Here is a 15615-nt window from a genome sequence, read left to right as displayed (position 1 = left end):
CAGGAGCCCCGCGCACCGCCAGGCCCGGCGCCCTCCGAAACCCCACCCAAGCCCACGAGGCAGGTTGTTCTTGTGCCCAGCGAGTCACCTGGACTCGAGCTAGGGGACCGGCCCAAGGTCACAGCCCGCAAGTGGAGGAGGCGCATTCGAACCCAGAGCCCGACCAAGGTCACCGGGCCACCCCCGGCGGGCTAGGGTCCGGCTGCCGGCCCGGTGCATCCCGGGGGCCGGGCCGGCCTGCGGCCCTCAGGGGGCGGGGGGCGGGCCGCAGGGTGCCGGGGCGTGTGCGTGCCTGTCAATGAGGCGGAACTCCTCGCCTCCAGTCCTGTAGTTCGTCCACTGCGGGCGACGGAGCCTCGCGCCGTCCTGGCCCTTCCGCCCAACTACAACTCCCAGAAGGCTGAGCGACGCGGGCGTGGCCGGGCGGTGCGGAGAGCGCCGGTGTCGTCACCGACTCAGCCCGCTCCCCCCCCGCCCACTCCGGCCCAGCCTCTCGCGGCGCCCGGGCGATCGGCTGCGCGCGGCCTGACGGGAATCGTGGTCATCCCGCCGTGTGCTTCAGCTGGGACGCGGGCGCATGGACTCCAACTCCCGGCGTGCCCTGCGCGCCGGCCCTCGTTAACGGCGGGAGGGGGCGGGCGAGGCAGAGGGGGAGCGGCGTTCGGGAGGGCGGAGTAAGGCGGGGGGGGGGGAGGGCGCCCACACCCCTCCCCCTCCCCGCCGCTCCTTCCCCCTCCCCCGACGTAAACTGGGATCCCTTTCCCCTTGTGTCCGCCATATTGGACTCTAACTCTGGTCAGCGGCGGCGCCGGGCCCGGTGGACTCGCCGTTCCTCCCGCCCAGCGGCCTCCCCGCAGCTCCCGCCCGCCCGGCCCTCCCCGCCCGGAGGCGACCCCGCGCAGCGCCCCCCGCCCTCGGCCGGCCGGAGCGCCCCGCCGCCGCCTCAGCCTCCCCGCCTTCCCCGCCCTCCGCCGCCGCCCGCGGCCCCGCGCCCGCTCCGCGCCCTCTCCCCGCCCGCCCGCCCGCCATGAGCCCGGCCGACGCCAAGCGCGGGGCCAAGCGCCGGAAGAACAAACGGGGCGGCGGCGGCAGCTCGGGCGGGGGCAACGGCGGCGCGGGCGGCGGCAAGGCCGGCCCGGCGGCCGCGCTGCGCGGTTCCCAGGCCGCGGGCCTGGCGGCCCCGGGCGGCGCGGCGGCGGCCAACGGGCCCCTCGGCGCGGGCGCGGGCGCGGGCGGCGCCGCCCCCGGAGGCTACTTCGAGGTAAGCGGCGACGGGGCGGGGGCGGGGTGGGCGGGCGGACGCGGGCGGGCCTCCCGCCGGGGGCCGGGTTCCGCGCGGGTAACGGGAGGGCGCGGGGCCGGGGCGGCCGGGGGCCGCGGGCGGCTTGCGCCGTGACAGCCCTCCCGCGGGGATGGCGAGCGCGGGGCGGCGGGCTGCCCGCGCCAGGTGCCGGCATCTCCTGGGTGCGGCGCGCGGTGCTGCCTGTGCCTCTGCCCACCTGCGCGTCGCTGTCACGGACCCGGGGGTGGTGCCATCTCGCCCCGCGCTGAGCTCGTCCTTGAAATTGCTCCTGTGCAATTCCAGAATAATTATGAGTCAGGTGACGAGCGGGGCTTCCCTGGGTAGTTGAGAGTGCTTTCGGACGTTGTTTCACGGTGCCTCCCTTCTCCATCCCTTGCAAGTGGTCACCGAACAGCGCCCGCCTCGAAGTTTTCTTTCTCCGCTCTGATCTGGTCATTGGAAAGCTACCTGACAGCCTTCCGGAGTCCTGGCTCTTCGCCTCCAGCTTCTTGAAAAGTTGTAGGGGTAATTGGTTGTCTGGTTACTCAGGCATGTATTAAGTGTTTGAACTTACGGAATTTGAAAAGTACTTTTTTTGTGTGTTTATGAAGGCAGCCCGCACACGCTGCATCTGCCAGTTGTGTGTTGCTGCACCTTTGTTCCGCTGTTGGTCACAACACTTGAGAAGACACAATGGTAGCACGAGGGTGTGCAGTTGACAGAGCCGTTTCCAGTCCTTCCTGTGGCTACTGAGTGAGAATGGACTTTTCGAAAGTTGGGTGCTTAGAACTGTTACGTTAAAGACATTTGCAGTGAAGAAAAGAGCCTCATCAGGAGTGTTGGTGTGTGCCAGATTATGACACAGATTGTTCTATGGGGGCGCCTGGGTGGCTCAGACGGTTAAGCGTCTGCCTTCGGCTCAAGTCATGTCCCAGGGTCCTGGGATCGAGCCCCACATCCGGAGCCTGATTCTCCCTCTCCCTCTGCCCTTCCTCCCCGCTCGTGCTCTCTCTCTCTCAAATAAATAAATACAAATCTTTAAAAAAATTATTTTATGCAAGATTCTAAATATTGTGTTGGAATGGTATGTAGTGAGAGCAGGTAAGAGAAATGATTGCATATGGGACGGCTTTCTGATGTTTTTGCTGTTAAGTGAATATACAGTAATGTATGTGTACTTTAGTTTCAGTTTAGAGGATGTCCAGCCTTCTCTGTGGTGGAGTAAGTGCAGTTGTTGGAGCTTTCTTTAGGTGATACTGTTACCTTTGTTTGGGATCCTGGATCACGGCCCTGGACTTCAGCCTCCAGAGGCTGCCCCTTTCCAATACCCTGGAGAAAGAAACAGGTACAGTGGTTGGGATCAAGGATGAGGTTTGGGCATTTGATTCTTTGGGCTGTAAATTAAGGGCAGTGTTTGCTGCTGCTGGGGAGGTGAGGGTAGGAGGTCTGCCTATGCAAATCCTTTACAAAAATGTTGATAATGTTTGCTGTAGCTTGGTGCACAATATACCATTTCTGTCAATAAAAACAAGTGTGTGGTACCATTATTTTAGGTTTCAATAAATCCCATTTACTTTGCAATATTTAGCTAAAATAATCTTCCTTTAGTTTATTAGTTTATTATTTTAATTGCATTAAACTCATATAACCATCTATCAAGTTTTATTATTATTGTTTTATTTTTTAGAGAGTGAAAGGGGGAGAGTGCTTGCACGCGGGAGAGGGAGAGAGAGACTTTCAAGCAGCCTCCATGTCCAGCAGGAGCCTGTTGCCCATGAGATCATGAGCTGAGCTGAAACCGGAGTCAGACTCTTAACTGACAGAGCCACCCAGGCCCCCCATCTAGTATGATTTTTGACAGGACTGTCGTATTCTGTTAAACTTATGAATCAAGGTTTTTGACTATGACTTCCTGTAAGAAATAAGATATATTAAGACCTATAGTGCCTGCTTACACTTACACAAAAGTTTTACAAAATGATATTTCGACCCTTTGTCTTTTTCATTCTATTCCATTTCATTAATAAAGTGGTGGTAGTACACAGAATTACTTTACTGTGTACCATTGATTTGTGACTGCACCTTAAACATTCTTTTTTACTGTATTTTAACGTTTTAAAGTTATAGCTTGAACTTTAAAATTTCTTTGCAAGTATTTTTTTTTTCCAAAAAAATTTTTTAAAAGATTTTATTTATTTGACAGAGACACAGTGAGAGAGAGGCAACACAAGCAGGGGGAGTGGGAGAGGGAGAAGCAGGCTTCCCACTGAGCAGGGAGCCCGATGCGGGGCTCGATCCCAGGACCCCGGGATCACGACCTGAACCGAAGGCAGACGCTTAACGACTGAGCCACCCAGGCACCCCTTTCAAAAAAATTTTTTTTAAGATTTTATTTATTTGACACAGAGAGAGCGCTCACACACAAGCAGGGGGAGCAGCAGGCAGAGGGAGAGAAGCAGTCTCTCCTCTGAGCAGGGAGCCCGATTGCAGGGCTCTATCCCAGGACCCTGGGATCATGACCTGAGCCGAAGGCAGACGCTTAACTGAGCCACCGAGGTGCTCCTCTTCGCAAATATTTCTGGTAACAGGTGGCAGGGCTAAAAGTGTTCTTGACACTGATCACAAAAATTCTTATCATAATTCTGAAGCCTCTGAATTGTTTCCCCATAGCTGGTGAACTCTTTGGGGGAACCTTGTCTTGTGCAGAAGAGGCACCCAGAACAGTGTAATAAGTAACAGGGAGTGGGTACCAGTCCTCCATTTCTGGGAGAAGCTTATGATTGTTTCCAGGGGTGCCTCTTTCCATTCTATGTAGAGTCACCAGAGCAAAAGGTGCCTGAGAGAGAAGTAAGAGTGGAAGGACTGTCTTGATTCTCAGGAGGGGTCCTGTGTGCTGGGCACAGCCCTGAGTGTTAGTCCTAGGACCACTTTCATCAAGGCAGCTCCTCAGGCAAAAAGGGCTTGTCTGTGTGTGAGTGGTTTCTACGTAGAAGCAAAGGCTCAGGGGTGAGTAGGAAAACGTCATTTAGCTTATAGAGTCTTTTGCCCACCAAAACATGGGTATACAGATTTGATAGGCTCTGCGCCCTTAGGCAGGGTGTCAAACCTCATGCTGCCTTGGTGTGATATGGTGATATGGCACCTACTTTTAGGATTATTGTAAGAATTAAACAGTTCCTGGTGACACATAGTGCTATGTATGTACATGGTCATTATTTTCCAGGAGGCTGGGTGGACTTCTTTTTTTTTTTTTTTTAAAGATTTTATTTATTTTTTTGACGGAGAGAGATACAGCGAGAGAGGAAACACAAGCAGGGGGAGTGGGAGAGGGAGAAGCAGGCTCCCCGCGGAGCAGGGAGCCAGATGCGGGGCTCGATCCCAGGACCCTGGGATCGTGACCTGAGCCGAAGGCAGACGCTTAATGACTGAGCCACGCAGGCGCCCCATGGGATGGACTTATTAGGGACTTTGCCACAGGATACTTGTTATTGATCAAGCTTTTTCCACTTGTGGAATGGGAAAACCGTATACAGTTAAGAACAGTGGACATGGCTGCATCTTGGACAAGGCCTTATTCTAATAGCCTTGTTTGGTGGTCTGTTCTGATGTAACAACAAAGGTTTTGCCCTAAAAGGAGAAGTTGGTAGGTGAAGGGTATTGTGAATATATCTTACTATTTTGCATTTCTCTGTTTTGTTTTTTTTTTAAGATTTTATTTATTTATTTGACAGGAGACACAGAGAGAGAGGGAACACAAGCAGGGGGAGTAGGAGAGGGAGAAGCAGGCTTCCCACAGAGCAGGGAGCCCGATGTGGGGCTCGATCCCAGGACCTTGGGATCATGACCTGAGCCGAAGGCAGACGCTTAACGACTGAGCCACCCAGGTGCCCCACATTTCTCTGTTTTTAAAAAAATATTTTTTTTTTGAGAGAGAGCAAGGGAGCAAGAGAGAACATGAGCAGGGAGGGGCAGAGGGAGAGGGAGAAGGCGGCTCCCCGCTGAGCAGGGAGCCTGACATGGGGCTCCATCCCAGGACGCTGGGATCATGACCTGAGCCAAAGGCAGACTCTTAACTGACTGAGCCACACAGGCACCCCTTGCATTTGTATTCTATTTTATCTTTTTAAAGATTTTACTTATTTATTTGAGAGAGAGAGAGCAAGAGACAGCACAAGCCTGGGGCAGAGGGTGGGTGGAGAGGCAGAGGGAAAGGGAAAAGCAGATTCCTCCTCCATGGGATGGAGCCCCATGTCAGGCTCCCTGCTCAGCTGGGAGCCCGATGCGGGGCTGGATCCCCAGGACCCTGGGATCATGACCTGAGCCAAAGGGAGATGCTTATCCGACTGAGCCACCCAGGCGCCCCTGCATTTCTTTTTTTCTTTTTTTAAAAGATTTTATTTGTTCATTTGTCAGAGAGAGAGAGAGAGAGAGAGAGAGAGAGAGAGAGAGAGTGGAAGCAGGGGGAGAAGCAGCCTCCTTGGGATCATGACCTGAGCTGAAGGTAGATGCTTAACTGACTGAGCCACCCAGGCATCCCCGCCCCCTGCATTTCTATTTTAAATGTAATTTTCATAACGTTCATGATGTATTAAGAAGGAAGCTTACAAAATAGAAAACGTTTGTAGTACAGACCCACTTTTGTAAAATATCTGTGTGCATATATATTTGCATAGGAAAGTCTGATAGGATATGCATCAAAATATTTTGTGGTGGAAAGTCTGATGGCTTTCTTTTTTCCTTTATGCACATGCCTCAAGCTTTAAGACTTTTCTAAAATGAGCGTTACTTGAGGAGCAAAAAGGTGAATGGTATTTTTACAACCTGGTATTACTAACATTTTTTTTTTCTTTTTTAAGATTTTATTTATTTGAGCGAGAGAGGGCGTGCGCACACAAGTGGGGGGGAGGTTGGGGAGAGGCAGAGGGAGAGGAAGAAGCAGATTCCCCACTGAGCAAGGGGCCGGATGCTGGGCTCGATCCCAGGACCTGGAGATCATGACCTGAGCTGAAGGCAGATGCTTATCCGACTGAGCCACCCAGATGCCCCACATTTTTTTTTTCCCAAATTAAACTGATTTTGGCTTTTTCCACCTTTTAACAGTTAAACATTTAGGTATTATATATAATAATATTTACACCAACAGAATTCTGTTTTCTGAATAGGTGTGCAAAATTCAGTCATGCACATATTATTTACAAAAACCAGAATTCCTCTATTATGGAAATTGACCCATGTCACTAGCTGTTGGAATATCAAATTACATATAGTTTACACTCATAGCTCAAAAGGGAATTTTAGAGCTATTTTTGAAATGCTGTTAGAGATTTATAAAAGGAAGCCATTTGGGGGTAGGGATCAAAGTACATTTTAAAGCAGCGACATTAAAGTTGTAAAGTCAGAGAAACCTGTTGTAGTGTAGGGGGCATTTGTAATAACGTAAATCCTTTTCATTGATGAAAAGGTGGTAAGAAGGAGATGACAGTAATGTTTAAAGGCTATCCTACAGTATATCTATAGTTAGGTGATATAGTTAATGGATTTTGGGGTACATTGGGTGTGTTGCAGAAATCGCTGCCGTGATGAAGTGAGGTTCAGTCATAACGTTCTAGTTCACGTTTGCCTTAGTGACCTGAGGAAGTATGTCAGATAAAGATCTAGAACCTTATGTGATTTAACTAAGATTAACAGTTTGGTGAAGCTGCAAAGAGCACCTCTGTGATTCAGTATTTTATGTATGTGTACACCCACGTAACCAATATATCAAGATATAAAAAAGATAGAATATTCCCAGTATCCTAGAATGCTCCCTTGTTCCCCTTTGCAGTCAGCCCTGCCACTGTTCTTGTGCATTTTGCCTATATTTGAATTTCATGTGAAAATACTCTGCCAGTGCTCTTTGGCTCAACATTGAGGTGCAGCCATGTTGTTGAGGTAGCAATTTATCATTCTCTTTGATGGCATGCAGTTTTCCATTGTGTGAATATACCACAGATTACTCATTCTGATATTGATGGACATATATATAGGTTATTTTATTTTATGGCTGATATGCACATTCCTGTACATGTCTTTTGGTGGACATGAGTAATCATTTCAGTCGAGTATATATCCATATATATCTGGAGTGGAATTCCTAAGTATACATGTAGTTTGACTTTAGTAGATACTGCCAGGCAGTTTTTCTAAGTGGTTTTGTTTTATACTAATTAAAAAATTAACATGTAGTGGAATTGATATTTTAAAATGTACAGGCCTTTGGATTTAACACATATATAGATTAATGTATCCACTACCACCATCAGGATACAGAACAGTTTTATTACCCACAAAATCTCCCTCATGCAATCCCTGTGCGATCACACTCTCTCCCACCCCTAAACTCTTGGCAGCCAGTACTTTGTTACTATGATTTTATCTTTTGGAGAAGTCATTTAAATGGAATCATACAGTATGTAACTTTTTCACACTGGTTTATTTCACTCAGCATGCATAATAACTTTGAGACTCATCTGTGTTGTTCCTTTTTACTGCTGAGTAGTATTCCATTGTATGGATATACCACAGTTTATCCATTTTCCCAATGGTGGACATTGAGGTTCTTTCCAGGTTTTGGTGAAAGTGAATACAGCTGCTATAAACACTTGTGTACAGGTTTTTATATGGAAGTAAATTTTCACTTTTCTAAGGAGTGGGCACTGGGTCATATGGTAATATTATAAGAAACTGCCAAACTATTTTTCAGAGTGGCTTTACGTTTTTGACTTCCCACCAACTGCATCCTTGCTAGCACTTGATATTGTCAGTTTTTATTTTAAGCATTTTAATAGGTGTGGTGTGGTTTTAATTTGCATTTCCCTAATGACTACTGATATTGAACACTTTTCATGTGTTTGCTGTTCTTGTATCCTCTTGGGTGAAGTATTTATTCAGAGTTTGCCTATTTTCAATCGAGTTATTTTCTTTTTGAGTTTGAGAGTTGTTTATAATTTTCGATAGGAGTCCTCTGACGGATATGTAATTTGCAAACATTTTCTTACAGTCTGTAACTTGTGTGTTTTTATTCTACTAACTTTTTTCAAAGAAAAAAATTTTAATTTTGATGAAATTCAGCTTACCAGTTTTTTCTTTTATGAATCAAAGTTTTTGGTGTCATCTAAGAACTCTTTGTTTTATAAAACTTCAGGTTATAAAGATTTTTTCCCCTATGTTTTCTTCTAGAAGTTTCATAGTTTTACATTTAGATCTCTGATTCTTTTTGAGTTAATTTTATATAAGGTATCAGATTCAGGTGGGGATTTTTTTTTCCCCCCACATGGATATCAGGTTTTTCCAAATCCATTTGTTGAAAGGATAATCTTTCTCCATTGAATTGACTTTTCACCTTTGTCAGAAGTTAGTTGACCTTATTTGAGTGGGTTATTTCTGTATTCTCTATTCTGTTCCATTGATTTATAGGTCTGTTTCATTGCCTATATCACATGTCTTAATGACTTCAAGGCTTAAAATTGAGCAAAGTGATTTCTTTAAAGAAACTCTCCAACTTTATTTTTTTTAAAGAATTTATTTACTTGTCAGAGAGAGACAGCGAGAGAAGGAACACAAGCAGGGGGAGTGGGAGAGGGAGAAGCAGGCTTCCCGCGGAGCAGGGAGCCCAATGTAGGACTTGATCCCAGGACCCTGGGATCATGACCTGAGCTGAAGGCAGATGCTTAATGACTGAGCCACCCAGGTGCCCCAGAAATTATCCAACTTTAAAGAAAAAAAGCGTTTTGGCTATTTATTTGTTTTGCTTTTCCATATATTTTAGAATCAGCTTGCCTATATATACAAATAATCTTGGGATTTGAATGGAATAGTCCTAAATCTATAGATCAGTTTGGTGGAGAATTGACACATTTACTATGTTGAGTCTTCCAATTTGGGAACATAGTATGCATCTCTATTTGGTGATCTTTTTTTTTTTTTTTTTTAAAGATTTTTATTTATTTATTTGACAGAGAGAGACACAGCGAGAGAGGGAACACAAGCAGGGGGAGTGGGAGAGGGAGAAGCAGGCTTCCCACTGAGCAGGAAGCCTGATGCGGGGCTCCATCCCAGGACCCTGGGATCATGACCCGAGCTGAAGGCAGACGCTTAACAACTGAGCCACCCAAGTGCCACTGTTTGGTGATCTTTGATTTTTTTTTTTTATTGAGATATAATTGACATTCAATTTGTGTTTGACTTCTTTCATTGGGGTTTTGTAGTTTTCAGCACATGGATTCTGTAATGCTTTGTTAGATTTATATATAAGTATTTTATTTTTGTCAACTTTTGTAAATGTTTTTGAAAAATTTTGGTTTCATTTATTACTAGTATATAGAAATGTAATTAAATTTTGTGTGTTTACCTTTGATAAGGTAAAATCCTTTGATCTAGCTAAAATCATATTCTGGGAGTTTTGGGGTGGATTAATTGGGATTTTTTTGTGTAGACAGTCATGGTGTCAAAAAATCATGAGTAGTGATTTTTTTTCTTGATTTCCATTCTGTATGCCTTTTCTTTCTTTTCCTTCATTGCACTGGCTAGGACTTGTAGTACAATTTCCTTGTTCCCAATTTTAGGGTGAAAGCATTCAGTATTTCACTGTAAAGTATGTCTGCTGTAGATTTTTGTAGATGCCCATTATTAGGAGGAGGAAATTCCTTTCTACTTCTAGTTTGCTGAGAGTTTAATTAATGAATGTTGGATTTTATCAAGTACTTTTTTGAATCAAGTATGATCATCTTGTTTTTCCTCATTAGACTGTTAATGTGGTAGATCACATCATTAATTTTTGAATATTGAACCAGCTTTGCATTCCTGGAATACACCATGCTTCGTCATGGTATATCACTCTTTTTTAGTTGCTGGATTCAGTTTAGAAATATTTTGTTGGGCTTTATTGCATTTGTTTTCATGAAATATATGTCAGTGGTTTTCTTTTTCTTTTTCTTTTTAAAGATTTTATTTATTTGAGAGAGGGAATGAGAGAGAGAGAGCATAAGAGGGGGGAGGGTCAGAGGGAGAAGCAGACTCCCTGCCCAGCAGGGAGACCAACGTGGGACTCGATCCTGGGACCCCAGGATCATGACCTGAGCCAAAGGCAGTCGCTAAACCAACTGAACCACACAGGCGCCCCTGTCAGTGGTTTTCTTATACTGTTGTCTTTGCCTGGTTTTGGTATCAGTATAATGTTGGCCTCATTAAGTTACTTAGGAATTATTCCTTTCTCTCTGTTGTAGTGTGTACTGTCAAAGAATTGGCCCATTTTATCTAAGTTGTTGAATTTAAGTGTGTAGAGTTGTCTGTAGTATTGTAATATAATCTGTAATATGTTTGTGGGGTTCTGCAGTGATGTCCCCTCTTTCATTCTTTTTTTTTTTTAAGATTTTATTTATTTGAGAGAGAGAATGAGAGATAGAGAGTACATGAGAGGGGGGAAGGTCAGAGGGAGAAGCAGACTCCCTGCTGAGCAGGGAGCCCGATGCGGGACTCGATCCCAGGACTCCAGGATCATGATCTGAGCCGAAGGCAGTCGCCTAACCAACTGAGCCACCCAGGCGCCCCCCCCTTCATTCTTGATATTGATAATTCTTTTTTTTTTCCAGCCAGTCTTCTTTTTTTTTTAAAGATTTTATTTATTTATTTGAGAGAGCGAGAATGAGAGATAGAGAGCACAAGAGGGAAGAGGGTCAGAGGGAGAAGCAGACTCCCCGCTGAGCAGGGAGCCCGATGCGGGACTCGATCCCAGGACTCCAGGATCATGACCTGAGCCGAAGGCAGTCGCTTAACCAACTGAGCCACCCAGGCACCCTCCAGCCAGTCTTGGCTAGAGGTTCCTCAAGTGTTTTTTATTTTATTTTAGTTCAATTAATTAACATTTAGTAGGTTATTAGTTTCAGAGGTAGAGTTCAGTGATTCATCAGTTATATATAACACTCAGTGTTCATTACATCACATGCCCTCCTTAATGCCCATCACCCATTTACCCCATCCCCCACCCACCTTCCCTCCAGCAACCCTCAGTTTATTTCCTGGAGTTCAGTGTCTCTTATGGTTTGTCTCTCTCTCTGATTTCATCTTATTTTATTTTTCCCTCCCTTCCTCTATGATCCTCTGTTTTGTTTCTTAAATTCCACATATGAGTGAAATCATATGATAATTGTTTTCTGATTGACTTACTTCGCTTAGCATAATACCTTCTAATTCCATCCACATCGTTGCAAATGGTAAGATTTCTTTTTCTTTTGGTTGCTGTGTTGTATTCCAGTGTGTGTGTGTGTGTGTGTGTGTACACCACATCTTTATCCATTCATCTGTCGATGGACATCTGGGCTCTTTCCATAGTTGGGCTATTGAGGACTTTGCTGCTATAAACATTGGCGTGCACATGCCCCTTTGGATCACTATGTTTGTATCCTTTGGGTAAATACCTACTAGTGTAATTGTTGGGTCATAGCGTAGCTTTTAACTTTTTGAGGAACCTCCATACTGTTTTCCAGAGTGGCTGTACAGTTCCTCAAGTTTTTAATCTTTTTGAAGAACCAGATTTTTGTTTTATTGATTTTCCCCCCCTATTTTTCTGTTTTTGATTTTGATCTTTTTTTTTTCCTCTGCTTTATTCCTTGCTTTGGGCTTATTTCAATTTTTCTTTCTTTAATTCCTTAAGATAGAAGCTTAGATTATTGATTTGAGACCATTTTTTTTCTCTAACGTATATATTTAGTGCTATAAAATTCCCTATAAGCTGTGCTTTTGCTATATCTCACAAATTTTAGTATTTTGTACTTTCATTTTAATTCAATTTAGAATATTTTCTAATTTTTCTTGAATTTCCTCTTTGACTCACAGGTTATTTAGAAGTATGTTGGTTAATTTCCTGTTATCGTTCTGTTCCTGAGTTCTAGTCTTATTCCAATATAATCAGAAAACATGCTTTGTATGATTTTAATTCTTAAAAAAATTTTTAAAGTTTTATGGTCTATCTTGGTGAATATTACTTATGCACATAAAACGTATATATTCTATTATTGAGTAGAGTGTTCTCTGAATGTCATTTGGATCCAGTCAGTGATGATTTTTTTAATTCTTTTATATTCTTGCAGATTTTTTGTTTACTGGTACTTAGTTGCCGAAAGAGTATTGTTGAAATCAGCTAAAACTGTAGATTTCTTGATTTCTCCTTAGAGTTTGTTTCATTTTTGCTTCATGTATTTTGAAACTCTGTCATTTGGTGCATATATGTTTAGGATTGTTATGTCTTCTTGGTGAAATGGCCCTTTTGTCATTTAAATTATGTTCCTCTAATCCCTAATGGTTTTCTTGGCTCTTAAGTCTACTTTATCTGATACTAACATAGTCACTCTAGCTTTCTTTTCATTAATACTTGCATGGTATATCTTTTCTATTTCTTTAATTTTAACTTACCTATATAATTATATTTGAAGTGTGCTTTTTACAAATAGTTGCTTGATTAATTTTCATTATTTATATTCATGTTTTTACCTTTAATTATAATGTACATGTGAAATATAGTTATTAACTTGAGGCCTTTTTTTCCTGGCCTAATTACTAGTTGAATATATATTTGGTGCTAGTATGAGTTGCTTCTGTGCATTGTATAGCTTTCTTTATTTGACTCTTTTGACCCAGTAGGCTTTCTGAACTCACTTGCTGGAATACACTAGCATGGAGACACAAGCTGTCTTTAGAGAGACTATAACCAGTATGAGTTGGGATCAAATAATTTGTATCTCATGGGACTACAAAACATGTATTTATTTATATTTTTACTGTAGAAATCAGTTTTAGTTTCTAAACTATCTTAGAGTAATTCCAATGATGTATGTGGCACTGAATTATCACATTTCCTGTGGAAATTGACTTTTCTTCCACATATATTCATAGAATGCAAAGGACATTTCTCTTTCTCTCTCCCTCTTTTTTAAGATTTTATTTTTAAGTAATCTCTACACCCAGCATGGGGCTTGAACCCTGAAATCAAGAGTTGCTTGCTCTACTGACTGAGCTAACAGGAGCCCTGACATTTTACTCTTAAATATTCTGAGTACGGTACTAGTTACATTGTGAAACTGAGTGAGAAATTGGGAATTTAACTTCTTATGGCCTAGGACTTTTTTTTTTTTTTTTAAGATTTATTTATTTGAGGGGCGCCTGGGTGGCTCAGTTGGTTAAGCGACTGCCTTCGGCTCAGGTCATGATCCTGGAGTCCCAGGATCGAGTCCCACATCGGGCTCCCTGCTCAGCGGGGAGTCTGCTTCTGCCTCTGATCCTCTCTCCTCTCGTGTTCTCTCTCTCTCAGATAAATAAATAAAATCTTAAAAAAAAAGATTTATTTAAGAGAGAGAATTGGGGGGGCAGAGGGAGAGAGGATCTTAGGCAGACTCTGCGCAAAGCACAAGCCCAACTTGGGGCTCAGTCCCACCACCCTGAGGTGAAGCCAAGAATCAGACGCTTAACCAACTGTGCCACTCAGGCACCCCAGCCCTGGATTTTTTTTTAATAAGCTTTAATAAAATAAATATTTTTAAAATATTTTTATTTTTTAAAGATTATTTATTTGAGAGAGAGTGTGTGTGTGAGAAAGAGAGCATGAGCAGTGGGGATTGGCAGAGGGAGAGGGAGAAGCAGACTCCCCGCTGAGCAGGGAGCCCAATGCAGGGCTCCATCCCAGGACCCTGTACAGGGTCATGACCTGAGCTGAAGGCAGATGCTTAACCAACTGAGCCACCCAGGGGCCCCTAAACTTTTTATTTTAGAATAATTTTAGACTTGGAGAAAAGTTGCTGAGTTAGTATAGTTTCCATATTCCCTTCAGCCAACTTTTTCTAATGTTGACATCTTATATAACTTTGGTATATTTGTTAAAACCAAGACATTAAAATTGGTACAATATTAACTATAGACTTTATTTTGATTTCACCAGTTTTTTCACTAATATTCTATTTTTATTCCAAAACCTAATTTAGGACACCACATTGCAATTAGTGGCCCTGAATTTTAACTTTTAATTATTTTTAGGTGCCTCATATATGGGATGGGGAGATTTTTATTTTCCTGAAGTTCTACAAAAAGCTAATTAATATATATGTTTAAAATATGGTAGTAATTTTACATTAATACCAAAATTCAGGGAAATTGTTTAGTTTGTTACAATGACTTTTTTTTCTCTTTTTCTAATTCTTTTCTTTTTTTTCTTAATGCTCGGCAATTATTCCACTGGTGAAAGTAGCCCAGCAGGGTAAATGTTCTCTACAAGTGCCTGCCGAGAGGTTAGCCTCCTCTTTAGAGGCTGCTGAAGGTGAGGGCCTGTCAGTGCAGGTGCATCGCTAGTCAGGAACTAGGACAGCTTAGAGAAGGGAGGCACCAGCCCCTTGCAAAGCTGTTTGGTTGCTTTAGATAAAGAAATCCCAGAAATGAATTCTTAACTATGCTTATAATATTGTGGTTGCCTTCTGTTTTTAAAGGCATGAGAAACAACATCACTTATTAATTGGCTTAAATTGTAGCTGCTGTCAATATTCTTCTCCTTTAAAAGAATAATGGGTTGGTTGTATCTCAGTTTGAAAAAAGACTAATAGGAAGGTTGGATCTGTCAACCAGTCATTACAATTAAATGCCTGTCCACAAACTGCGAGGTGAACTGTTCTTTTTATGTTTTGCACATTTGCAGATGCCCACACCAGTATTCCAGTTGGAATGCTAGGGTTGGCAAATCATAGACTCATAGAACTTTAGAACTATACGGGAAAACAACAGAACACATGCTTTTTGCTGAGACGGTATTTGCTAGCTGAGGAAGCCGGGGCCCAAAGAATTGAGTTTGGAAAATCCCTTTAATTGTCCTCATCGGTCTCCCCTCTTGCATCTCCTGGTGACATTTATCACTTATCGGTGAGCACCCAAGATACAAACCCCCTGCTATTCTTGTCGCCTTACTCTCATCCCTTTCTGTAAGCCAGTCTTTTTGAGTGTCCTTTGTACAACCTCCTCCACCCTTTTGACACATAAATCTGGGCACTTGGAAGTCCTCGCTTTCCTTTGGGGACACCTTCACTTGCTCTTCCAGGCCTTGGCTGACCAACGCTCTGGTCGAATGGAGAGGTTCTTATTCTTGCTCTTCACTTCCTTCCACTGTGTTGTCCTGCTGCTGTCGCCACCTGTGTCTGACCCTGTAGCAGTCACACCGTTCTGCCTGTGTGACGCGGCCTGCACGGTGTGAGTGGGCCCTGTCCTCGCCTCTGCGCCTTTGCACACTGTTTCTCTCCCTTCTTTGCCTGGTTAACTGCTGT

General features: G+C 44.0%; 1 protein-coding gene across 4 annotated transcripts in view; it reads left to right on the top strand.

The window, feature by feature from the left end:
* The first annotated feature begins 1211 nt into the window (after nt 1-1211).
* FAM193A (family with sequence similarity 193 member A) overlaps nt 1212-15615 on the top strand; it is a 160315-nt gene continuing 145911 nt past the window's right edge. For all 4 annotated transcript variants that reach the window (XM_028088200.2, XM_088021253.1, XM_088021254.1 and 1 more), the window contains exon 1: nt 1212-1261. The gene's annotated coding sequence lies outside the window, so the exon portion shown is untranslated. The remainder of the gene's footprint in view (nt 1262-15615) is intronic.

The sequence above is a fragment of the Eumetopias jubatus genome, unplaced genomic scaffold (assembly GCF_037043125.1).
Source record: "Eumetopias jubatus isolate StellerSeaLion01/CBP00866 unplaced genomic scaffold, mEumJub1_p1.0 scaffold_2, whole genome shotgun sequence".
Classification (NCBI taxonomy): domain Eukaryota; kingdom Metazoa; phylum Chordata; class Mammalia; order Carnivora; family Otariidae; genus Eumetopias; species Eumetopias jubatus.
The sequence above is the reverse complement of the archived record's forward strand: the minus strand, read 5'-3'. Positions and strand labels throughout refer to the sequence as shown.